The sequence below is a fragment of the Vidua chalybeata genome, chromosome Z (genome assembly GCF_026979565.1).
Source record: "Vidua chalybeata isolate OUT-0048 chromosome Z, bVidCha1 merged haplotype, whole genome shotgun sequence".
Taxonomy (NCBI): domain Eukaryota; kingdom Metazoa; phylum Chordata; class Aves; order Passeriformes; family Viduidae; genus Vidua; species Vidua chalybeata.
The window spans coordinates 63,173,789-63,200,537 of NC_071570.1; the positions used below are offsets into that span (position 1 = coordinate 63,173,789).

A 26,749-nucleotide genomic window follows, 5' to 3' on the forward strand; every position below is an offset into this window, starting at 1 on the left:
GATCATGCTAAAACTGGCTCTGCCTCAACTGCTGCAAGTCCTGCATTTTCTAAAATAGTTGTGATACCATTCTTGCAAGAAATAGGAGGAATGTAAGCAGTAAGCAGCCTAACAGCTGAACTGAACCATACAGACAGTATCTCAATGAAGAGTTGTCCTCATGGAACACCAGGAAGTCTTGAAGCCATTCCTTTCCCCCTGGATGATTGGCTGATGATGTTCACTCCCAAAGCTGCCTGCAGTGAGGACTAGGAAGGGTTGGAAGGGTTGAATAAATTGTTTTTTTTTGAAAAAGACTTTAACTCACTGCATTAAGCTTCATTATTTTAAGTGTTTTCCACTCCTAAGCATTGACTGAAGCAACAAATTATTTTGAACAAGACATGTTCTGCTCATCATCGAAAAATATGATGACAGTACGTCCATCCAAGATAACTAAGGCAACATTTTTCCTACTCATGTGGAGCTAATACCCTTCAGATAGGAAGCTGTAAAGTCAAATTGGAATAACTGTCTAGTTGCTCAGTAAATAAAAACCCAGTAAACCAGCACATCTCACTAGACCTCGTAGTCTGATGTGTAGGAATATGTATATTATCTTGCTATTTTTGTTTTCTATATGTTTTATCAAAAAAATATCCTGAGCTTAAAACTCAAAAATGTTGCATTTTACACTGTTTGAATGTGTACGCACATTCTATTTGAATGTGTATGCACAAACTATTGCACTAGCATCACTGCTTCCCCTGACACCCACCCTCTTCTTTTCTTTTCATCTTGCTGCATACACATTTTTAGCTCAGTATTATATCATGATTCTTGCTAATAGAAGCAAGAATTGCCAGATTTTGCACTGAAACATATATAGCAGTAATTTTAATTGCTGAATGTGACAAGTCAGAGTTCACAGGGCAGGATAGCTCCCAACAGAAGTGTAATACACTGTCTTCCTGTGGAGCAGATAAGAGCGTGGTGCTGTCCATCTGATCAAAATAAAAAACAAAAAAACAAAAAACCCAAAAGAGTTGGGAATGGTAATGAAAAAAAAAAAGATAGAAAAAATAGAAAAGCAAATGTCATGTCAAAGGGAGGCTTCCTTGACCCTTCCTGGGGGAAGATTTACTGGACCCTTAGTGTTTGATTTGTTTGTCAGCATCCCAGGAAAGTTGAGACCCCTGTGTACTCTGTCAGTGTCCTGCTGAGGGACCTTCACTGAGCAGTCCTGCTGGGTCAGAGGGTGGTTCCACTGACTCAGTCAGGGAAACCAGCAGTGTAAGGAAGACCCCTCAGCAGATCTTCCTCTTTACTGGAGTGTGTTACCCACTGCCAGCCTCTGCCAGTGCCCATGAAGGACACACACTGACAGTTTAGGGAGTAACACTCTTTATTCATGTAAACTCGTGACAGTTTAAGCTTCAAAGGCTGTCAGTGATAGCACGTGGCTGAAAAAATGTATTCAAAGTAATACAAAGAGAAGGTCTAATCCCCAGTAAAATGTTCTGCCAGCAGAGAACATGATTCTTGTCCAACAGGTGTCACTACAGGGGAGGAGACAGGTTCAGCCCATTGACTAATCCCTGCAGTTATGATGGATTCTTCCCTACCTTTTCCCCCATTCTCGACTTTTGTACTTTTGTTCTCTGTGTTAGGTGCAGCTTGAGTGACTCTAGTCATGCATACCTTTGTTACTGATTGGTGTAAAGTTCTATCACTTTGCTTTTAAAGATACAATTAAAAAGAATAGGGAGTGTGTGACCAGTGAGGAGGGGTGGTTGCCCCTTGGAGATGGGTAATTTTGGGACAGAGGTGTGCATTAAGATTATTTTTAGGCTTTAATGAACCAAGTTTATCTGAGAAGAGCGATTTAGCCATAGTTGTTCTCTCAGTAGCAGGACATGTTTCTTTCCCTCTCTCCTCTGACTGACAGGTGCTATGCAGTTCAGCTGCAAAGTACTGTCCAGTTCCCTTCCCTACAGGGATCACAGCAGCCCCGTGTGGTGGTAACTCCACACAGCTCAACTCTCCATTCCATTCCCCTTAGCAGATGTGTGAATGGGGAATCATTGAAGAATAAGTTTCAAGTCATGCCAACTGCATTCCATCCAGGGAGCAGCAACTGTGATTTATCCTATAATTTCCATATTATAACTGCTGTTAAAATGCCAGTACAACTCCTTAGTTTTTTATAATTGTATCCCTAGTTACCTGTCCACAGGATCCCCAGACATTTTCCCACAGTAAGTGTGTGTAAATTTTTAGATTCTATGTGAGAGACACTCTCTAGTGTTTCCTACTGAGGTTTTCCCCAGAATGTCTGTCCTGACCCCAATGGTGGACTCCTGCTGACTTTGGGAATCTTGGGGATAAAGTAACCTCTGGTCATCACAAAGGGGCCTTGCCATCACGTTGTTCTCACCAACAACTTCCCTGCTTTTCAACAGCATCTTGTCTGTCCCTATGCTCTTCCCTGTGATTACCTCCTCCGTGCCCAGCTGTATTAAAAAGTCATGAGCTGATTTCATTATGTTTTGTGGGATTTTCCTTGCACAGTGTTCTCTGTCCCAGCTTGCGAAAAACTGGGGTCCACCTCTGAGCAAGCCATACTCTGTATGTTTGTGCTTCTCTGAACTTTGTATTTCTTTTTCACAAATGGGTGGATTGCTTATTTTCCTTTTCAGATCTTCCCATTTTATAAATATAAGCTGTCTTAAAATAACATTGGAATAGTTTAGCTGACGATTTATATGGGTCACTACTGAAAAGCATATGAAAAAAGTGTATTTTTATTTTTGTTCTTACTGACTTTGTGGCCTATGGAAATATATCCATTCTGCATAGCTGAGCAAGAACTTCTTTACTGTGCTGTGTGGGTGACCATGTACTGGAACAGGTTGCCCAGCATGGTTATGGAGTCTCCATCACTGGAGACCATCTGCAATTCCATGCAATGTGCTCTAGCATGATCCTGGTTGAACAGGGAGGTTGCACCAGATCACCCACTGTTGTCTCTTTCAACTTTCCCCATTCTGTGATTCTGTTATAAAATTACTGAGGAATAAAATACCAAAGTCTGAATAACTAGAAGAAATAGAAACAAAGATACAAGTAAAGAATGCCGCATGCCAGAGCAGACAGATCTACTCAAAACACAATGATATTGTTGAAAGAAGTTTCAGTAAATGGAAAGCTTCCAAGAAACTTGATTTTTGAGCAGCCCATGTTCTTGTTAGAAGTGCGCCATCATGAAAACACAGCATGGGAAATTCAGGCATATCTTCCCTGAGAATTGTGCCTGTCTCCATTTAATCCCTGACTAGACAAGATACGCATTATTTTCACACATGCCATGTAAGCAGCCCATCTGTTCCTCCCCACACCAAACAGTGTGCTGGATCCTGCCATGCAGGGACTGGCTTCAAAAACAAGTGGTTATCCAACAGCTCTAACAGCTGCCTAGATAATTTTCTAACGTGCAAGATATGTGGGAGCCCATCTGTCTGAAAATACAGCTTGCCACAGACACCATGAGCAGCATTCTTTGACTCACGGGGAAAATGGAGCAGGAGGGCTCATTGGGCTGTATTGGGTTCCAGAAGCCTATCGTTTGTGCACTCACTGGGGCAACAGCAAACCCAAACCCACGCACACCCTTAGAGGGCCTGGGACTTGCCTACCCAGCCAGCAGCTTGAGTGCCACTCTGCCAATAGATACCTAAAACCAAGGTAAAACCAGAAACCAAGTTTCTGTCACTAACTTAAGAAACCAGTTCCTCTACCCTATTGTCTTCTAAGCCTATTTGCTTTAGGATAGACTGTTCTATCTTATTTCATTAATATTTACTCTAATATCCAGATTGTAGCATATGACACTACAGCTTTCAAGTATTTTCCTGTACAAATGAATTTAAAGCAAGTCCATACTACTCATTAAGAGTACATTCCTTCTCCTCTTAGGAGGGGTTATAAAAAAGATGCCCCTTATCCACTATTGTACAAGTCTGAATTTTACCTCATTTTTGAAAGATGGTATATCAATAGCAGTATCTTTTAATAGGTAAGAAGAATGATATCCTTAAATTCTTACTACTTACTGCTTACAAGTAACTAGAAAGAGATACACCTGTATTGGAAAATACAGAATTTTCTAATGCAACATAAGGCTTTTCAGTTTATTGCCTAAGTGTGATGAATTTTTTCTTAATTCTTCTGTTTGGGAAAAGAATTTCCACCTCTTGAGCAATTTTTGGCATAAAAGAAAGATCAGCTGTGTAGATGAGACAATTTATTATTATTATAAATTCAAATTTTGCTTATTCTCAGAAGTTGAGATTTCCTGATCAGCACTGTTATAGGTAAAAATTGACCCAGCCAAATTAAAAATGAAAAAAAAAAAAATATAGCAATTGAATTCTATCTGAGCCATCCACAAAGAAAAGGACAGTGCTGAGCCTGGGATCAGCGCTGGGTGAGACACAGGTTCAACCACTCCAGCAGAGGGTCTCTCCTATGCTTCACACCGACCGTCCTGCGCAAGCGGTTTTTATACATTTTCTTTTGTTCGAGGCTGGGATTTCGGTGATCAGGCTTTTCTTTCCATTCAAAGTCCCACGTATTCATAAAGTCTCTTTTCTCTGCACTGGGTTGAACAATTCGAGTTCCGGGAAGTGATGTACATCGATGATGGAGTTATGGGAAGCCAGCATTGGGATGTATCTTTCGGTGGTTCCAGCAATCCCAATGTCAGGTAATTGTCGGGGACGTCATCGCCTGGGAGTTCCTAGATCATCTCAAGAAATGGCCCATCTCCGAGTGAGCCACATGTATTAACTTGTAAATGAAGCCTTATCGGCAATGGTTTCAACATACGTGAGGCAGCCCCCTGGCTCTGGCTAGCATGCTTTATGTTGTTATGTGTAATAGGCATAATTTGCGCCTATAAAGTGATATATGGATAAGAGTTTTTATATAAGTAAATATAGACACAAAGCAAGCAAGCCAGGGCAAAGGTGGGGGGCTGTCTGAAATAGACCTTATAGCTTCAAAGGAGGGACCGTGAACAAAGGACCACCAGAGTATTTATACCCTTCACACATATTCTGGGGTCTTCCTATTCAGTTCACTCCTGCTGTGGCTCTTGGCTTCACTCCTCTGTGTCACCTGGCTGGCACCACAGGTCCCTGTGCCCTTTGTAATGCAAGGAATTGGCACCAGTTCAGTGTCTTTCCTCAGGAGGAGTGTGGGGTGCGTACACTGAGCCAGCTGGTTGGAAGGCAATTCTAGCGGGATGAGATTGCAACCACCAATTCACAGATCGCTGACTAAAGAAACCCACTGACTCCAAAGAATAAGAGAAAGACTGAGCAGGCAGATTAATTAACATCAGAAGTGAGAGAATCATTCAACAAATACAAGGCAGGATACTAATTAATAAGGAAACTAAGCAACTGCTAGCCAATGAATTGTGATTTCTTTGTTTGCCAAAATAGATATAAAATATAAAATTTTGAGAAGTTTTGCTGTGGATTTACCATGCATAATTTGCATAATTGTTCAATAAACAAACACATCAGCTCTGTATATAAGATTGTATAAGATTGGCTTACTGCACACTGGGTGATGAATATAGCTTTTAGGGACAACAGTGGGATCCAGCTGCAATTAGATTCATCTCTGAGAAGGAGTTTAGAAATCAAAGGTGTCCTTTCTGCCCCTCAATGGGAGGACTTCAATAAACTTTGCTTATAACTCAATAGGAGGACTAATAAACTTTGTCTGAAGCTCCTGACAGATGATTGCCCCAAAGGTCTTCCCTATCCCACCCTTATCATCCCACTACTCTGCTGGGCATTGTTACCATGAAAGATAAACATATATAAGCAGTATAAAGGAATTTTTTTATGTGTAAGGGTCATCTCACCCACAATTGCTCATGATGTGGAATCTAGCACCCCTTTGAGAGGAAAAAAGGACTTGTCTTTACAAACAAACTGTGTGCTGGTAAATAAAGCTAGATACTGAGATAAAAAAAAAAAACAATGGGAAGGATTTCACTGATTGATAAATGGAATAAGAGATTTATCTTTACAAACAAACTCTAGGTCTGATGATGATAGAATTGATACTGAGAGATGAAAGAAACAATGGGATGAACCATAAATCCCATAAGGAATTCCACTGAGTGACACAAGGAAAAGACAAAGCAGGGGGGTATACATTAGAAGAGGGTCTTAGGCATTTTGGGAAATCTGTACCTCTCAAGTACATCAGCCAATGGGGAAAGAGAGAGGGACATGCAGTTGGGAATTTAGGATAAAAAGGATTCTGTGTCCTCCAAAAATTGGAGAGACCCCAGGGGAAATCCCGCATGGCCTCTCCATTTATTCTGATAAAGTTACAGGACTCCTCTGTCTCCTTTTTAAACATAAACATCTGGTGTTTTTGGATTAATTTTCCTGACACCCTGATCTCACATACCAGCAAAACTGGAAAAACACTGTCCTACTCCATTCCCCCAGGACATTGTAATATATGATTTAGAATAAATTCGTACTCAGGACTAAAAAATACAGTATCCTTTTAAATGGAACCAAGTGAAGGGAAAGAGCAATATACACAGGATGAATTCCTGTCTCAAAAGATGGTTATGCTGAAGGATTATTCTGTCTAGAAGATATGTATTGAACAGATACGATGAATATTCCTCACCAGAACAAGATATTTGGGGGGATTACTAACAGGATTTCAGCAATCAGAGTATTCTGGGGAAAACCTCCATTTAGAAGCACCATAAGAAAAGAACATGCATGAATATGTGAAAAAGGACAAAAGGAAACAGGAGGACCTCCCCAACATCCCACCAAGTCTGGAAAAAGTATAAGAATGACCCTGTGAAATCAATACCTGGTGAACTGCCAGGGGTACAGAGCTGCATAGTCCAGACCCAGTTCACCCAGAACCGATCGCCTGGCTCGGTGCTGATTTGCTTGTGGCTTTTCCAATTTTACTTTGATTTCTTTTAATAAATTCTTTTAATTATTAAATTTACTCATTGATTCATTTAAAACAACATGGTGTGAGGTGGTATCAAATAACCTCAGAGTCTGGGCTGTGCTACTCCTGGTTGCTGCAAAAGTTAACCACAACCTGTATGGAACCAGGACGCTATGACTGGGCAAGGATTGGCTTCCCGTGCTGTTTATAGGGACATACAAAGTTCCTGGCTTCTCATCATGTCACTGAACAATCTCCTACCACTAGACTAAACATGTTTCATAGACAGTCAATTAATATTAAGAGTTTTTGGAATGCTGAGGTCCCAGATAGGCTTGTATCTCTGCACAATCCTATGCACAATTGTCTTAGATTTTCCAGACCCCTCTTGCGTGGCCACTGATGCCTTTCCCTTCCCCCATCCTCAGGGTCACTTATGTCTACCTCTGCGTGTCTGCAGCAGAGATGCTGCACTTGCACTTGTGCTTGAAACATCACAATGACCAGGGGAGGTAGAGTCACAGCACTTACTTCACGCTGGAGTTAACACAAAAATGAATCTAATTAACACAAAAATGAATCTAACCCATGTCCTGCTAAGGTGCAGCAGGTTTCCTTGGTGGATGCTGCTGGAGCTCTTGCCCTGTGGTGATGCTGAGCACTGTTCTGACACGTGGCCCCTTGTCTGCCTCACAAGTCCATGCTTTGTTTGACATCATGTGGCTGCTTCTTGAGGAAAAATCTCAATCATATATCTGAAATATTTGACCTGCTAATTTCACTAGCCAGAAGAGTAAGCTAACAAAAACTCTTTAAAATGCTGGCACCTTCATTTCTTTATTTTATTGGCCAAATTTTAAGCCATTCATTTCAATGACTCTTCAAGGTCATAAGTCTCAAAGCAGTTGAGTCTCACAGCTAATTAGGCTCCCTCTCTGGATTTTGTCCGGAGTCTCTGCAAACATAGAAGGTGCTGTAGATAATTTCTATGAGTAGGGAAAAACAGCTACAGGACCAGCTTTCAGCTATTTTTTTGTACGGGCATTTTCTTCCCCATGCTGAAGTATTGTAAATTTCTATAGTAACTGATCTAGGAGCTGAATGTCAGTCACTATATTGCAACAGCAGCTGCACATAATTTATGTGGTTATGCAGTAAATTCCTGCAAGGTTTGGAAGGCTCTTTCAAGATCAGTGTTAAAACTGGTGGACAGATTTACTCTGTGTTTAAGACAGTTCCTGAAAACTAATCTTGGTGTCTTTTAACAGAGCTCTGCACAGCAGGTATGGCCCCTGGTTCTCAGAGAAGACAGAAAAAAATTGCAGCTGGATTATAATAAGGAAGAAGGAGTGATTGAGACACTGCTGGAAGGTCAAGTGGAAATCTAATTCACTCCCTGCGGGCAAAAATTTCAGTATGCAAGTCACTGTGAAGTGCGCTTCATTGGTTATAAAAGTTCTTCCTTGGGTATGGATTTCCAAAAGCCAAACAAAAATAAGTGATGTATGAAATATACTAATAACGCAGTAAACAACTCAGCAACTCATGTTGGACAGCAGCCATTCTTCAGTTCTGAAAAGCATACCTACTTTCTCAGTTTTGTCCTTTGATCAGTGAGCAGGACTCATTTTTGTAATTGACACCATGCAGGGATGGTGGAAGCGGCTGTTCAGGAAGCCACATACTGGTAAGAAAGTCTCTGTGTCAGGAGTGACAGCAGTGTCCTGGAACAACGTTTATGGCTTGGATATATTTTCACCTATGCCTTTGTCAGCAGCTTGACTGGAAAAAAAGTCCAGATTCTCCTTTAGCCATATCCCTGCCTGCTCTCTGCTGAATAAGCAGAGAAGCGAGGACAGAACTGTTCAAGTTTCCTGTGAGTTGAGGGTGCATGTTCATTTCTCACACCCTTTTGAAGTTTCACCCCAGTAGATTGCTTTTTCTGTTATAAAATGGAGGGAATAACTTTAAGTAAGGACAAATTGATCAGCTCCACTTGATGTCACATTTATAAATGTTTCTCCTCTGAATTTCATGTTGTCACTTTAATTATGAGGGCTCCCGACTTAAACTTGGTTTCCCAAAGTTGAAAATGCAGCTGTGGCACCAGAAAAGTCTGTTAGAAAATGTTTCAGTCTTTTTCATTTCCTAAAAAACTCTCAGAAGTAACAATAATAAAAAGAGAAAATCCAGATGCCCAATTTGGATAGTTTTCTCTTTGTGCGAAAGGAAATACGTTCCTTGCACATATCCCTATATTGCTGTTAATGTGCTCGTCAAGAAGTCAGGACTAAACTACCATCAGAGATGTTTAACATGCCCAAGAAATTAGAAGATTGTTAAAAAGCTGTGAACAGCAGAGAATCTTCAAAGTCTTGAATTTTCTGCAAGTTTAGAGAGAATTATTCCATGAGGAAATCTGACTCACTCATACTCTAAATCTTCCCCAAAACAGGAAGAATATCCTTCAGAAAAGCCTAAGTTGGAGAAAATGCTTACTATTGCCACTAAGAATGAAACTGAGCCTGACTAAAGATACTCCTTTGACAGAGGCAGACTAATGTCCCAGTTGTCACTGCATCAAGGACATCAAAGGAACTAGTGCCAAAAGGAAAATCATAGAATGTCGATGGAAAGGGTCTTAAAGATCAGACCTTTGATAAGACATCCTTCATCAGGCCAGGAGAGGATTGCAAACTGCCAGAGAAAAACATTTCTACTAAAAGTCTCAGGGTAGAGGGGAGATGTGCTTGTCATCAGTTCTGACAACATCCATAAAATAATAATGTTTCATTTGAGAACCTGCACACAGACCCAGGGTGACCATCAGCCAGGAGCAGGATGGCTCCATTTTACCCAGGGGTGGTGAGCTCCAGGACAGTAGTGCTGGCAGGAGTCCAGGGAACAAGATGGAGAAGGAGACACTTGATTTCCCTCAATAAACACAAGGCAGCTGCTTTTCATCCTAATGAATGGCTGTATCTTGTACTGCTTTTACAATAAGGCATTGGTGGTCCTATTCTGTGCCTCTGTCTTCATGGCATCAGGCTTACATCAGTATTAAATACACTGCCAAAAATACACTTGTGTTGTGCAGTACATTCCATGCTTTGAGAACGTTATTTTCTGATGCAGAACAAAAATGGGAATGCCCAAGATACTCAGTATTTTGGTTGTTCATACTCTGTGTGCAAGGGGGGTGAGGAACAGGTGCATAAATGACAGATTTTTAATTATATTTTATTTCAGAGTTATTACAGCTTTCTCCATCATCTGTGCCCCAGTTTTGGTGAATGCTGAATTGTCTGCTTTTGTTGGGAAAGTGGGACTGGCACAAATATGACAAGCCAGCAGGATTGTCCCTGTGCCCTCCTACAGCTCCAAGCCTGTGGGACCAACAAACCCATCAGCAACAATTCTTGCAAACTTTAGGCATTTAAAATTGAAATTTTCCTTCATATTTGTCCTTTTCTATATTATTTTTAAAAAAATCCACTCAGTGGGGAACATTTCAACTAAAAAGCCAATAAAAGAAATTGTATTTTACACAATAGGGTATTTATTTTTAAAGGGGTTAGAGCTGTGCTTTGACCAGATGAGTGCTGTGTAGTACTGAATAAACACTGAAATATCAGCCCCAGGCCTCTGTTTTCAGCCTGACAAGTAAAATCCATTCCCTGGCTCCTCTCTGTATCTGTTAAAGGTCACAGAAACTGCACAAGGGTTTCCTTAAATTAATATTTGTGACCTATTCAGATAGCATCAGGATGAGTCACTTCAGAAGAGCCTACTCCTTCCATCTTTAGATCAGACTTCTAAAACTGCAGTGAATCACATATTAGGACACGTACTGAATGATAAGGGTAGGACAAGATGTTAAAGAGCTGTGGATGTTCTAAGTTCAGTCAGAGAGAAAAGAGAGAGAATTCTCCCAGGCCTAGCCTGGGAACGTTAGGATGAGGAATGAAAACAATTATTATCTCTCTTTCTGTTCATGTTGTTTATAGATATGTTCTACCACAGTGTGCTATTCATAGTGCACCAATGGTGTGAAAGGTTTTCACTTTGAGACCAATCATATTTCACCTTAGCGATCTTGGTTATAAAAGGAATGCTACTTGCTGCTAATAATGATGTTTTCTTCTTTGCCTTCTGAACTGAGTCTTTTCATCTGTCCCTGCCTCAACAGTGACAAAAGAGCAACTTCTGCTGGCCTACATCCTCGTTCAGGGCTGGTAGGGCGTATCCATAAAGCACTTTGACAGCAGGTCCATGCTTTCACTGGAACCAAACCCTGCCCTGCACACAATTGTGTGAGTTAAGGACGACCCTTTGTGCAAATGCCTTCTCCACTTAGCCATTGTCCCCTTCCTAGGAAACACCCAGTGTTCCCTGCTAAAAGGAAGTCAAAGTAGTGTGTTATTCTTTAAGGGTTGCATTGTACTGCAAGTGTTTGAGGGGGAGAATAAAATTAATTTCCCAATTTTTGCATTTCCTAGTTTCTTGTACACTTTTCAATCTAAAGTGTGTTTTTAAAGGGAAAATGGATGTATTATTTGTATAGATATAAATTTTTGAGAAAAAAAATGTACTTACTTTCCCCAAGAAAGAAAAACGAGCTGAGGCACTGAAACAGGTTATCCAGAGAAATTGTAGATGCCCTATCTGTTCAAAGCCAGATTGGATTGGCTTTTAGCAGCCTGGTCTAATGGAACGTCTCCCAGTGAGGGTGGAATAAGTCAACCTTTAAGGTTTTTTCCAACTCATTGTGTGATTCTATGATTCTTTGACCTGCTCCCAGAAATGGTGCTTTGAGGTGTATTTTGAAATGCAAATTTTGAGATGCAAAAAAGAATATGGTATTGTGCCACTATAGAAACTAATTTGGCAGTTCAAACTCTGACCATAAATACATCTAGTATTAGAGACCTAGGTGGAAGAATGACAGTGTGTTGTGGTTTAAGAGGGTTTAAAAGACAGACACTCTAAAATGAGTTACCTTCCCTTAGTTTCAACCAATCCCTTTCCACCAATAAGGAGAAAATTAATATGAGCAGAAATAAGGGGAAAAAAAATCCCAGTTTACTAACAAGCAAAGCAGCAACAGGGAAAAAAGTGGATAATCACTATCTATGAAATCTCTAGATCTCACAAACTCCTCAGGAACAAAGAAAAACCCAGAATGACAGGGTAACTCCTGCCCTCCCAAGATGAAGGCTGCCATGGGCAACCTTGTGTGGGGAGAGAAAGGGAAGGTGGCATTAGCTTTCCTCCTCCTCTTTACTGCTTATCCCTCAGAGAAGCAGCACTTCTGTTAAGAAAGGCAGCCTGGCATGCTCCAGCAGCTGGGACTTAGCCAGGGTCTGGAACTCGTGGAGGGGCTTTTCCCTTCCTCGTGGCCTGAGACAGCAGGGCAGGGCAGGGCAGAGCAGGGAAGGGCAGGGCAGGGCACAGTCACAAAGGCTCCTCAACCTATAGTGACCAGGCACAGAGTGAAGCCACCTGGCCCAGAGATGCTGCAGCGGCAGGCAAGCACTTGTGGAATTTGCCTTGAGGTAGTACAAGAGAGAAAATATATATATATTAAAAAAACCAAAGTGGAGAGAGCTTGCCTTGCCTCCTGGTACTTTGACATTCTAAAGGGACCATGGCAAACCTCCCAGTCTTGCAATTCCATTTCCAGGTGCACCCCTGGACATTAAAGTAACAATTATTTGGCACAGATGGATATGGAATACAACGTTTTGGGTCATCCTGGGACATTCATTTTAATTTCTGGTAGCACACTGGTGCAGAGACAATTCAGAGTAGCATAAATGTATTTCACACTCATTTTATATATCCATTTTAGTATCAAATATGAGCTTTCTTCATCACACACTTAAAATTTTGGTGATTTATTTTTTCTTTTCTAGCTTGTCTGCACTTCATCTGAAGTAGTTATTTCTTCCTATTTAGAACTCTCCAGTTTTTTCAGTAAAATCTGTACTTTTTCTTTTGGAAAGTAGGTCTTATTGAGTAAACTTGAGTTATTCCTTTGGTGAAATGATAAATTTTAATTGGTACAAGTAATTGCATGTATTTAACATGTGTGGACTTTCATGGGGCACTTTGTAACAGCAATACTATTATTCAAAAAGAAAGACAAAGTGGAACTGCGGTATGTAAGAGAGCACATAGATTAACGATTGTCTGAATGGATATATCAGAAAAAACAATTATTAAGGAAGAAATCTTCTTGAAGTAGCTTGCTTTTTTTTTTTTTTTTTAAGTCTAGAGGCCACTTATACACTTTTCCTATAAAACTCTGCAGCTGACATTTATGGATAACACAAAAATATAACAAGTAAGAACAAGGCAATAATAAAGAATAACCAGAAATATTGTTAATATGGTCTGACTGAGAAATTCCAAAGAGGAGATATTTCATGACTGAGTGTCCCCTGAAAAGTCTGGGGAATACAGCAGGTATATAAAGTAACTTAACATGAACTTTTGCAATGATGCAGCATCAGAAATGCCAGGAGTATGACCTTGGGCAAGAGAAGCACAGAGAAATAGGGAGCTAAAAACACTCTTCATATGGCACAGAAATTGATGCCAAAATAGTGTACCAAGCCCAGCATCACCTTTCTGAAATTAAGAAAATTATATGGTGTAAAGAAGAGCCAGGAATGTGATGGTGGGATAGGGAAAATTGCTGGGTCTATGCACAATTTATAGAAAAAAAAATACATCCAAAGATGTCTTCTATTCTGTGTATAATTACCAGGAGAGCAAGGAAAAAACCATAGGGTACCAAAGGATTCCAGACTACTCCAGAGAGAGACATGGAATCCAAAATGAGAAACTGATGCCAACACATCCAAAATTGGCAGAGAAAGATGTGGGGGCATTTTAACTCTGTGGTTGATTTATATTAGAACAAAGCAGGTGATCCTACAAAGCTTCCTGATGTTTTTAAATTCAGGTTGACAGACTCCCTAGGCTTATGCTTTTAGGAAAGCCATGACCTCATTTTCCAGTGTTTTCCTAAGTGTGATGCTTCTCTTCATCATCTACACTGGAGCTTGGTGCCATTTCTGTGCTGGGGTATCTGCCTGCAGCAGAGGAAAGAAAAGCAATTCAGGAAAGCCGGACAACAGTAAAATGGTGGGAAAAATGACCAGTCCACTTCTGCTTGCATAAAGAAGAAAAAAACCAACCCACATTCAGAAGAAACAAGAGGCTGAGCACTCATGAAGTGCCACAACAACGTTATGAGGCCCCCTCTTCCTTCCTTGTTGATATATTAGGTGCACTGGTTAGTATTTCCCACATCTGAAAAGTGGGATCTCAGAACAATACTGAAGATAAAAAATGTACAATGAAGGCACCAAAGGAATCATCTTATGATGCTGGAAATAAAATCCTTAGCCTTTTTTTTTTTTTTTTTAAGGTGAAAAAAAGGAAAACTATATTAAAGGAAAGCTTCATTAAAAGCAACTGGAATTACACTTCCAGACCTGCCATTTCAATGGCATTTCAACAGCAATATTATAATCCAGTTTTACATGAATGATTGCCATAAAGCTAAGGCATAGTGTAGTTTAATATGATTCAAGATTCATCAGAGCTTTCTTGGTTTTTTTTGCTGCTGAAGTTCCCCTTGGGAAATGCCAAGCTTTAACTGCGTACTTGCCGCCAGCATTGTGGCTGCGATGCAAGCCAGAACTGACAGATGACTGCAACTATCTCATTAATTTTTCACATTTTCCTGTTCTCGAGTTTCAGGATTTGAAATTGTTATGTACCTTCAGAACAGTACAGAGTGATCGGAGACAAATGCTCATGTTTATGTCATTTACACTTATTGAGTTAGATGAAACCTTCCAAATGCAAACTTGTGATGACAGCTTTCCTCTTTATTTGTAGTCCAACCTTAATCCAATGCTATCTGGGAATAAATAAACTTTAAAGGGAGTAACTGCTCTTTCTCACAGCAGATGATATAGTCTCCTGCATTCTGTTATGTATAAAATATTAATGTGGATTTGTTCTTAATTCAAATTGTGTCTATTCTTTTAGTGTCTCTTTCTTTGAAAAATAGGTCGATACTTGCTGACTGTGGTGCTTGTTGTTGATTTTCGGACCTTCTGAGTACATTTCTACACTATGTAAATATTTATGTGTCAAGTAGCAGTGATCTTTTAAAAAACAGCCTTCAACATCTTAGCTATACTGGCATTCCCATTGGATAAAATATATATTTAATTTGCATTCTGCCTCCTAATAAGAATTTCTTTTGGCATGGGAATATGTATTACAGTAACAAGAATTAGGTAATAAACTGTAAAAAAAACACTCTTCTGATTAATACAGATTAATTTTTTTCAGGCACACTGAGAAAAGAATAAATGAATTAACAAATGAATAAGCAATCCACAGATGGTTACAAGTATATTAATTTGTCTCTTGGATATTTTTGTTGCTCAGGGAAAAGGCCCAACACAATACTATACAATCAAAAGCCCTGCTGTGCACCTGTGAGGTTGTTCAACTCTTCATGAAACACAATACTTTGGGAAGTACAGGAGTCCGATATACACTGTTCCTACCATGACTTTCAATTATAAAGATCCTTGAAATATATAGCGGGTAGGTATACTTTCACCTCTAATTAAATGCTTTGCTATAACCATCAGAGGTTTTAATTTTCTTATACTTTTTAATCTATATTTAAAGCTCACGCTTTGTGTACAATTCCCAGTACATCTGCACTGGTGCTGGCACGCTCCTCAGACTCCATTTTCTGTAACTGGAAAGTCATGATCTCACTGTAAGATGTGGAATATCTCCTCTGGGAAACAACAAATTAGAGCAACAAATTAGAAGCAACATTTATGCAAATCCCATTCTCTTCCTCATTCAATCTGCCAAAGAGCAATAATGCATTTAACCGCTTCGCACACAAAAATGATGTTATGTGAAGGGAAAATGACATGTGAGAAGGCACAAAGTCTTGAGGTGAATCAAGTCTTGAAGCACTTTGAAGACACTTGAGGGGTTTTGCAAAGCTTTCCACATCTGTGGGTCCTCAGGCAGGGCTCTCAACCCTCCAGCTACACAGTAATGTGGATGTAGTTGCATTAACTCCATGCTGAAAACCTTGTTCTCTCCTTTCTTCAAACCCTCTATTAGTAAGTATTCCCTGTATAGAATATTCAGGATTCTTTCTCTTGTAACTGAATGCCTGCTCCATTAATCCTCCTCTTTCTTACCTTGTGTGCTTCTTGTGAAATCTTGCAGCTCTTGCCTTGGGTTTCCTAGGGGAGCGTTGAGCCCTGGTCCCCTTGTTCTTCAAATCAATGGCTCCTTTTGATTGAAGTTCTGGCCTTTGCCTCTCTTATCTGTAGTTAACTTGTATTTGCTTGATCTGTACACTCCAGAGGTGTACCTCAGTGTCCATGCATCATCAGGTGATGACAAGAAGCTGGTCTATTTAGGCTGTCAGCAAGGTGATTGATGGTTTTTCATTATGCTAATTCACTCTGACTGCTTTAATGTGATGAACAGGGTGCCATGAAACAGCAGAACAAACCTGTTAATCAACATGAAACACTAAGAGAAAGTAAATGAAGGTCTATGCCATAAAATAATGAAAACACAAAATGAAAGTGTGTTGTCCCACAAGCTAATTAACAAAGTGAGGCACTAAATGCCACCTGTAAGAAAGGTATAAACCAATTAACTTTCCATACTTTAAAGAAAGGCACAAAATACAAAGGTTATATTTACCATTATAATTGTGGCTAATTTGTGACTTGCCTAATATACAAAAGAAAAAAATCTTTATGCATTTGCACATCTACCCACTTCTCAGACAGCTGCCTAGGACAGTGGTGCTGCTGATGAAGAAAGGTGGGCACACCTAGAGTGGCTTCACAACCTCATGTGCCCACAGTTTTGTGATTTATTTGTTTATCATTTACTTAGTTTATTTTTGCTGTTGTAGATTCAGAAATACTTTTGGGTGAGATGTTACTCTTGAGAAGGTTTAGAGAAAAGGGAGCTCCAGGGAGGGATGCAATGAACAAAAGTATCTGGCAACCATATTCAGAACAATGAAAAGCAGCTAAGCACTGAATAGCAGATCTAGTACAAAAAATTAAAATCTGATTATAACAATCCTTCACTAACAAGATTTAAAAGGCAATACTTCTACCCCTTAAAATGGTAAAGTAATTGAGTGAAGACTTATTTTAAGTAAGACTTAATCTGAGTTCTATTCAGCAGTAAAAATAGACTAGGACTTTAAAAGAAAAAATTCTCATCAAGTGAAAGGAAAATGAGTACGGGCAAATGAGGAAATAGGCTAAAGTGGTCCACATATTAAAGTTGGGAAAAGAGAAGGAGAAACAGGGAGACAGAGCAGTAAATGATACAGATCAAGATGATATAAAAGGGACAAGAAATGTCACCAATCTAAGAGGGAAGAAAAACCAGAAAAATGTCAGAAAAGAAATTGGAAACTGAATAGAAGTAAAAGCTGAGCTTATCAAAAGCTAATGAGATCCTACTAAAGTTGTGATCAGAAATAAGAATCTTGAAGAGAGGAGGCTTTGTAGACACTAAGATGTATTGGCATTGCATATTTAAAATAAAATACTAAGTATTTATTTAGTAAATAATGAGATATTTTTCCAGTTAATATAAAATTTAAATAAATTCAATGCCCTTAAGGGAATATCTGTTTACTTTCACACTTCTGCTTTAGAAGTCTACCAGATTTATGTGCTCTTTTTATAGAACTGAAATAAAATTTACCTTCTGGAACAGACTGGATCTTCTGCATAAAATTTGACAACTCAAAATCAGTTTTAAAGCCCAGATACCTCTTCAATTAATGTGCAGCTGTCAGGGACCCAGTCATCTTTGACCGCGGTCTACAGTTGTGCTGTAAATGTACAAACCGATATTTTTACTGAAATCCAGATGAATTTTGAACATATTGCAGGATTTCATGGTAATTGAGCCTTGCTCAGAGATTTGACCCTTCACAGAAGAGTGGATGCTTATCTCTTCTTTCTTGGGGTCAGTTAGGTTAGAATAGCTGCATTCCACTGCCTAAAGTAATTTCAATAGATGTATTAGATAGAACTATTTTCACATATGAAAATTAATGGTAGTACTGTTGGAGTATGCTCTTAGTAAATATCCATGAATATCCCTGTCGTGGTTTGACGTGGAAGTGAATTTTTTTTTCAGGAAGTTGGGTCAAACCAATCAGTGGTCAGGTTTGGATATTGGCACCTGGAGTGACCACTGAAAGTATGGACACGCCTCTGAGAACACAGGGGGTTAAAAGCAAGAACTCCCAGGGGAGCTCTCTCTTTGGTTCCGGTCGTCAGAGAGTGCAGACTCTCCCCTGCCCAGCCATGGGCTGGGTGGGGGAGGGGAAGCCATGCGGCCTTGTCCAGGTAGGCCGAGGGGCTGAGGGTCTGGAACCGAGCCAGCTCCTGTGGACGGAAGGGTGGAGAGAAGCGGAGATGCCTTTGTCCCCTCCCCGCCCCCCAGAGGGGAAGTGACAGAGAGCCTGACGGCACCTGGAAATCTGCCGGCAGAGGAGAAGGAGAAAGGTGGGGGGGGGAAGGTGCCCAGCGTGGGAGACGGAATGCTGGACCGAGATATCAGCTGTCCAGGGAGTCTGAACTTTTAACCCTTTCCAGGAAATGAGGGCTTTGTAAAATATTACTCCTCCTGGATTTGTAGTGAAGAGAGACAGTCCGGGACCTGAGATGTTAGAAGAAGAAATAGTTAGGTGGGAGGAGATGATGGAGTAGCTTTTGGCTGGACTTTTCTTGTTAGCCATGGACTGAACCAAATTCTCCTGCAATAGAGACTGCATTTTAGGGGGATGCAGTGGTGACCCAAGGAGACCTGCTTCAGCAACCACCAGCACAGGAATGGAGAGAACAGAGGAAAGCTGAGAAGGGAATGGTGATGCCCTCTGTCTTCAGAAAGAAGATGATCTCTGTTCTTGGACCCTCGGCCCCAGGGGAAAATGGGGGGGACTGTAGTCCCAGGATGAGAAGCTGAACTGTTGTATCTTTGGGTCCGTGGCAAAGCATCCTTAAAGGAGCCCTATGGGCGGTCTGTCCATGCACAGTGGTGAGAGCACTGTGACGTGGAAAGGAGAGTGTCACACTGGCAGATTTTTTCCAGGCGGTTGCCATGTGTGACAGGGAAACACAGGAGGTGGCAACTGTGTTTCCTGGGGCGTCTATGGTGCAAGAGAGACTCCTCTCTCCCTTGATAGCTTGAGTATTGATTATCTGAAGGGTGGTAATTTGATCAGGAATCCCGGGTGATGTTTCATGGTGGGTGCTTTAGGAAATGGGAGGAGGAGGGGTGTTTTAAAAGGTCTTCATCCTGGATTTAGTTTATGCGTTTTCTATAGTAGTAGTAGTTTAATAAAGTTTTTTTTCCCTTTGTTATTAAGCTTGGGCCTGCTCTGCTCTGTTCCTGATAACATCTCACAGCATTTATTTAGGGAAGGTGCATTTTCATGGGGGCGCTGGCATTGTGCCAGTGTCAAACCATGACAATCCCTTTATTAATATTTCAAGTCCTTGCTGGGCCAAAGAATGTAGTAAACTATCTGGCCTTACTCCTGCTATATATATATATTTGTAAGCTTCATGGAAGAGGGATACAATTGGGAGAAAATTTAAAAAATAAAATAATTACATTAATAATAATAATAATAATAGTAATAATAATAATTTTGTCATTGTCAAGTGTGTCCCTCAAGATTGAGCCCAACCACCTTCATCCTCCTCAGCATCTTGGCTGAGGCTGGCAGGATCTACATCCCAAAGAGACCACTGTGCTCATTTGATCTGAGCCACAGAGGCCATGTAACCTCATGAGGTAACTGCTAGTGTCATTCACAACAATATATTTCAGTATTTGTGAAATAACTTAATAAAAAATCAATTATTTCCACTCATTTCCAATTATTTGTCCTCAAGGCAGACTTCACCAAATCTTTTCTATGTCGCCTAAACACAATCTCAAATGCCTAATTTTTAGGTATAAATATTTAGTATAAATATTTAGGTATAAATATTATACCTATATACTAAATATAAATATAGGTATAAATATAGGTATAAATATACCTATATACTAAGTATAAATATTTAGTATAAATATTTCGGTATAAATATTCCCTTCTTCCTCCTTTTCCATTTGCAGAGAAATTGAAGTAAAATCAGATGCCAGCTGCCAGAGTTTGGTTTTGAGCCTTTGAACAAAACTGACCATTGATTCTAGTTTATTTGCCTTATTCCAGTGTCTTGGTTCTGGTCAGGACAGGGTTATTTTTTCAGTAACCAGGAGGGGCTGGACTGGAACACAGAGGTTGGTTGATGGTTGATTCCACTCTGTAACAAACAGTGCCTGTAAACCTTTCCTTCCCCTGCTGAGGTTGGATACTCCTCTGCATCACAAACACACTATCACAGCACCATTTTATTTTCTTTTGAACAAAGATTAGTGCTCCAGGAAACAAGCTTTCTGACCACAGGTACTTGGTTTAAATTAAAAATAACAAAGCCAATGAAACGATTTTTTATTCTTGAAAAATTAAATCTTAGAACCACTTAAATGGCTAATAGTGATAAACTGACTTAACAACTGCTTCTGTAAGGGAACTGTTTGAATGTAAAAGAGAGATATAGATGAGATGTTAGGAATAAATTGTTTATTGTGAGGGTGGTGAACCATTACTAGAGATTGCTTAGAGAAGCTGTGGATAACGCTTCTCTGGAGCTGTTGAAACCAGGTTGTAGAGGGCTTGGAGCAAGCTGGTCTAGTGGACATGTCCCAGGATACAGCGGAGGGGTTGGAACAAGATAATCTCTAAAGCCCCTTCCAACCCAAACCATTCTATGATTCTATGATTTGAAAAGATATTGCCTATAGCAAACTGAAATAACATGTGAATTGGATAGATTTTGCTATCATTAGGGTTTTTGACCACATTTAAAGTAATTTTCACTACATTTGACTGATGCAGAGCTGTTATTATCACTTTCTATGTAAAGCACTTCAGTTCAAACATCCTTTGAAAAGTGGTATTAAATATTAGAAGGGCCAGAAGCAAGCAGGCTTTTTATCCTGAGGCCCAAAAAATTGTAAGTGATTATTGCTTGCTAGCAAGCATGTGTTTGAAATCAAATCAATGACATTAAAATTTTTGTGATACTTGCCTATCTTCAGGTTCTGCCTCTTTAATGCCTTTGTATGGGCTTTCACATGTCTGTCCAACTGCTGCTTTAAAGGCAAGTCTGCATTCTCTTTTTGTTTTGTTTTGTTTCTCATTTTTTATCTTTACAAACTTAATTTTCAAACTGTGTTCATTGATGCCCAGTAAGAGTCCATGTTAAATGGGATGGTGTAGTTTCTTCAGAGTTAATTCAAATATGAAATTAACACTTTTCACCCCTCAGGTATTTTCATAAAGTAGACACACTGCAGAAATCGCATTTTGGCATGTAGGTACAACCTTCAAGATAAGGACTGATGAAAAAATTTAATTTAGGAGTTCTAGGAAGTTATTGAGGACATTTGGAGTAATTTTAACAATTTACTCTAGTGACTCAAGACTACTCCACAGTCTGACAGAGACATAGTTATAATTTTAGGTTGACAAGTATTCTAAATTACCTCAGAGATCAGCTACTCTTTCAGCAGATGTGTACAGAAGCGCCAGTGACATGGTCTCAGGAAAATCAAGCTCAGCACAGGCATTGGCTGCTTAATTTGGTAAAGGAGAGACTGGTAAGACTCTCCAGGATGACATCCCACTACACTGGGGTGGCCTCCAGGCATGCCAGGAGCAGGAATGAGCAGCAACACTCCTTCACCCTGATCCCAGAAGGTACCAAACCATGCACACAGGACCTGAGATCCAACACAAAACCAGGTGCCTTAGGACACAGCCAGAAAAATGGTGAGTTGTAATCAGAGTATAATTGGAGATTGATTTTGGAGGGGAAATCTGCAAGGTAAGGTTCAACCCCTTGCTCAAGCAGGGCCACCAGCAAAGTCAGGACCTGATCCTCATCCAAGGGATTTTTGTTCTCAAAGACTGAGATCACATAGAGCCCTGGACGTCCTGGGAAAGGAAGAAATCCTGGATTATGGCACCACTTTACATCTGTGTAACCCAAATGTGCTCAGCCATGGTGTTTCCCTGTACCAAGGTGAGCATTGGTGCCATCACAGAGCACCATCCAGTATCATTCATTGAGAAGGAATGATAGAATGATCTCTTCTTCTTTAGAAAAGGAAGAGATTGTCTGTTCTGGGTTTTAAACAAACCCTCACCATCGTGTGGTCAGTAATGATATGGCATGCTTCTGTTCCACAGCAGCAGCTAGTACTTGGCACAGGACCAAGCCTTCCAATTAATTCCTTCACAGTTTTTAAAGTTTCTCTTCCTTGGCCACCTGCAATTAATTCCACTTCAGAATTCAAAAGAGATTAGAATATGATCACCGTATCTTAGCATCAGGATGAAGGCTGCAGATCAAAATCAAGTTTAGAAATTGCTTAGAGCTATTACACTCCTCGACTTTAATCTCCATTTATTCTGCCTGATGAAAATCTTTTGTATTTAAGGCAACCAACATTTAGTGCAGCCAGGAAGATATTAAAAATGTTTCTGACTTCTCAGTTGGTATCTCAAAGTTGTAATTTGAATTTCCTTCCTCCACTAACAGATTTTGTGATTATTTTGCAGAAAACACACCAATAAATGTGGTTACTCTCCCCTAAGACAGACTGCTGTAACAAAAAAAAATGCAGCATTAGAAGGAGTTAAATCTTTCAAAGTCCCTCTTAAATAAGTTGAATAAGGAATGCATTATTGTGTGTACACATACATGAACACAGAGGCATGTATGTTGCTCCTTTGCATGTCATTTCAGTGGAAGCACAGCTCAGGCCCTGGGAGCTGAAGGAAACCTCAGCAGGGGTGCTAGAGAAATGTGGGTGATGAGCTTTAGCCTCCACCAGAAGGGCAGTTCTGCTCAGCAGATTCTACTCTGGCAGCTGTCTTCAGCAATGCTCCTTTGCACATCAGTCTGAGAAGGAATGCCATCCCGAGAGATGATGGATCTGGCAGGCTGTCTGCAGGTGATGGAGCCATCCTGGGAGCACAGGGCAGCAGCTCAGTTATTCACGGAAATTACTCACTCCATCAGCCACCTGTGCTCCGCAGCAAATTCAGAGCGTATGCCAACACACCAAATCTGCCAGGTTTGCAAACACCTTCCCTGGGAGGCAGAGCCACAGGACTCCTTTGTGTTGCAAGGGCTAAAGAAGGTCAGAGGGTTTTGGCCATATTGACAAGATTTGGAGTTGACCAGAGGATGCAGTACAACTTGAAGACAAAGGCATGGGCAACTGTGTTGCTCAGGTTTGAGCATACCATCAGGGGGGAATTGCCTCCAATGCTGTATATCTGACCTGGCTCAGAAGTGGGAGGGGACAGCTTGCCATCCCTCAGATAGAGGGCTCTTACAGGGCTCAGCCGCATTATTTGTGCCAGCAGCTGAGCTGGGTTTACACCACTGCATTGCACTTCTTTTGTCAGAAAGCTTGGGCTTGAGATGGGCTCATTAAAGCAATTTGAAAAGGGTTATTTGTGTTCAGAGTCTCACACAGCACAGTATGAGATCAAATCACTAAATTTAAATGATTGAATAAAAATAAATAAATAAATAAATAAATATTTAGAATCACATTTGTCCTGGCCCAGCCAGGAAAAGAAATTTCCTGGTTTGCTTGGTTCATTGTGGAAGAGAGGATTGACATGTTCTCTGGGGTACCAGATGTCTCCTTACAATTTATGGAGTGCTGTCCCACATGGGACTAGAAAGCAAGACCAATTCAACATATGGGTAGCAGAAGACAGGTTAATGTGCACATGAACCTGTATTACGTATTTAAAGGAAAGAGCAGAAAAAAAGAGCAGAAGAAAAGCTAGTATTTCCATCACTAAAACTAGAAAAATTTGATAAACCACAGAAGTATGAAAAGTTGTATCAGATGAAAAAAACTGCATGCAAGAATTGCCAAATTTAAAAGACAGATCTGGAAAGAGCTTGAGAAGTATAAAATGAATAGATATCATGTGAGAATGGGATTTCATTCAATTTACTTTAAAAATATATTTCTACAGTAACCTGCTGCTGAAGAAATCACTTCCTAACAAAGACAAAAAGATATTAAAGTGACTCTGTCTCTCTCGAAAACCCTGCACAGACATCTCTCAGTTTAGCCCACCTGTCTTTGCAAACAGCCAGCATGACTTTTGCACAAGAGTGTCAAGGTAATGGTCTTTCATTTAAAGGCAACTTCACAATATGTTTTCCAGCTTTTTTTTAGAGCACCCATTTCTTTTTAGGAAGATCTCTAACCTTCATATGGAGGCAGCAGTGATTCTCTCTTGTATAGATCCTGCTGCTGTGATCATATTTAATGGTTTTGTATTATTTCAATGCTTTACTCCCTATTTTCTACTAACAGCAGTTGGAAAAATAGGCAACTGGATGAGTTGCAGCTACCCAACATGCACTGTGCAAAAGAAGAGGGAAACAGTCAGATGGTATTGCTGCTACCTGGCAGCTGCTTCTTACAGGGATAGTCACAGTGATGTATCTCACAAAGCATAAGGCACTTCACCAGATGATTCTAGCTGTTCACTGCAATTATGAAGACTTTCTCCTGAGTCACTGAGTACTTGGTCTTCACGAGGAAGATTTCACCCACTGTAATCTGTTCTGTGTGACTCAAATCTAATCCATCATAATACCCTCCTGTTTGCAGTTGATGGTGGAAACACAGTGGATGTAGCAGGTTATTAAAAAAAAAAAAAAAAAAAAAAAAAAAAAATCACTAAGCCCTCTCTCCTCTCTCCAAAGGAACAGAAGCCTGAAAATCACTATACAAGTATTTCACATCTTACATGCTCTCAACTGAAACCTGAGTGTCAGGTTTCTCATCTTTCAGAAAGTCTGTGATCAAGTACTCCAGCTCTTTACTTCTACCTCCAATTCCTTCATCATCTGCAACCCACCCATAAGCCCTGCCCCAAGGCTGTAGTAAACTAAGCTCTCTGTTAGTTAAGATCTTTGTGCAGCTGGAAAGGATAAGGCTTAGCTGTCTAGAAGACTGAATGAGCACAAGATAGCTCTCAAAGAAAGTCATGGCTAAGAAATTTTAGAATAAAAGATCTTGGTGCTGAGATTTCTTTACTTCAAGAAGCTGAAAATAAGCCTGTGGAAAATAAGGACAGAAGAGCTTTGTTTATACGAAACCTTGGCCATCCTTGTGTTCAAAATGCAAGGACTGCTTCCCCTTGAAGGTCTGGCAGGGCTGACCCTGCAACAGGAGGCTGCTGAAGAGGTGCAGAGCAGCTTGAAGGGGACAGAGGCAGCCTCTTGACTGTCTCAGCAGCTGCTAGTGCTTCAGCACAGATTGGCAGAGATGTGAGAGATGTGTCTGGAATTTGTAAAATTCTAAGCACTATGAAGCAATTAGTTTTGACTGCAGCATTGACAAAATGAATCCATATTAAAGAACAGTTCCAGAAAGAAAAATATGTCATTGGCAGCCATGTTGCAGTAAGCACTACAAGAAAAAAATAGAAGGCTGCTCAGTTCTTAGTTCCTAAGAAGTTAACACTGATGTGAGATGCTGAACAAACTCAAAGAGCTACTGCACTGTAATTTGAAAGCTATTGCAATCAGCGAGGTAACAGCAGCTTACAATTCTACAGTCTTTATTAATAGTATTTGACTGTACAGTGGTGCAAAAAATGTGCATCAGGAGCTCTGTAGCTCTGTTTTGGAAAAATCTGTCTGCATGCTCCTATTGCTCCCTTTTTATACACTTATACACAGCACAAACAGCTGGTGAAGCTGAGCTCTCATTCTCCCACAAGTGCACAACAGAACAGTGTCCATCTTAGATGAGGAGTAAGTCTATTTACAGTTCCTACAACTTTGGGAAATCCACAGCACCAACTCTGCTATCTGGTAGGCAAACTGCAGAGCCACAGTATCAGCATCTGATGGGAAACACAGAGTTTTTGATTGTGGTCTTGAAAAAAACAAACCAGTGAGAAACTCCCAATGCTAAATGAAAAAAATAAACTTAAAACAAACAATCCCACCCTTTTAACAGACAGACAGTCTCTTCTTTCTGCCACATCACATGCCTGAGGTCAATCACAGTTGTAATCACGCTTGATATTATCCAATGCATTGGAAGACAGCTCCCAGTAACAAGGAGCTTGCAACCCAAGCTGCTATTGTGTTTTCATGCTATTCAATAAAATAATGGGATAGATTTGATTTAATGTGATTTGTATTAAACATGGGTCAGAAACCTTCACAGAGACAAAGAATCATCTTCTAATATGTTGAAAGCAACCACTATTTAATAAATTGTTCCTATTCTTTTACAGGCCTTCAGTCATTCATGAATCTCTGGAGCTGTTCAGAGGACACAAAATGAAACTAGAAAAAAAGGAAATTCAGAAAGATATGAAGAAAACACTATCCAAGTGACCTCCCAGAAGAGTGACCACCAAGAGCAAGCCTTAGAGGTGCTCTCTCTAGTGAGAACCAGCATGGGGTTAAAAAAGTAACCTCTAGTATCTGAAGCCATGAAAAGTTCTACCTTCAGTTCATTAGATCTCATT

General features: G+C 40.2%; 1 long non-coding RNA gene across 1 annotated transcript; it reads right to left on the reverse strand.

Moving 5' to 3' along the window:
* Positions 1–15,725: 15,725 nt before the first annotated feature.
* On the reverse strand, positions 15,726–18,183 carry LOC128782189 (uncharacterized). Its single transcript, XR_008428693.1, has 3 exons — positions 17,797–18,183; positions 16,251–16,570; positions 15,726–15,829 (listed from the first exon to the last, which is right to left on the reverse strand). It is a non-coding gene; the product is annotated as an uncharacterized LOC128782189 (long non-coding RNA).
* Between the last annotated feature and the right edge of the window lie 8,566 nt (positions 18,184–26,749).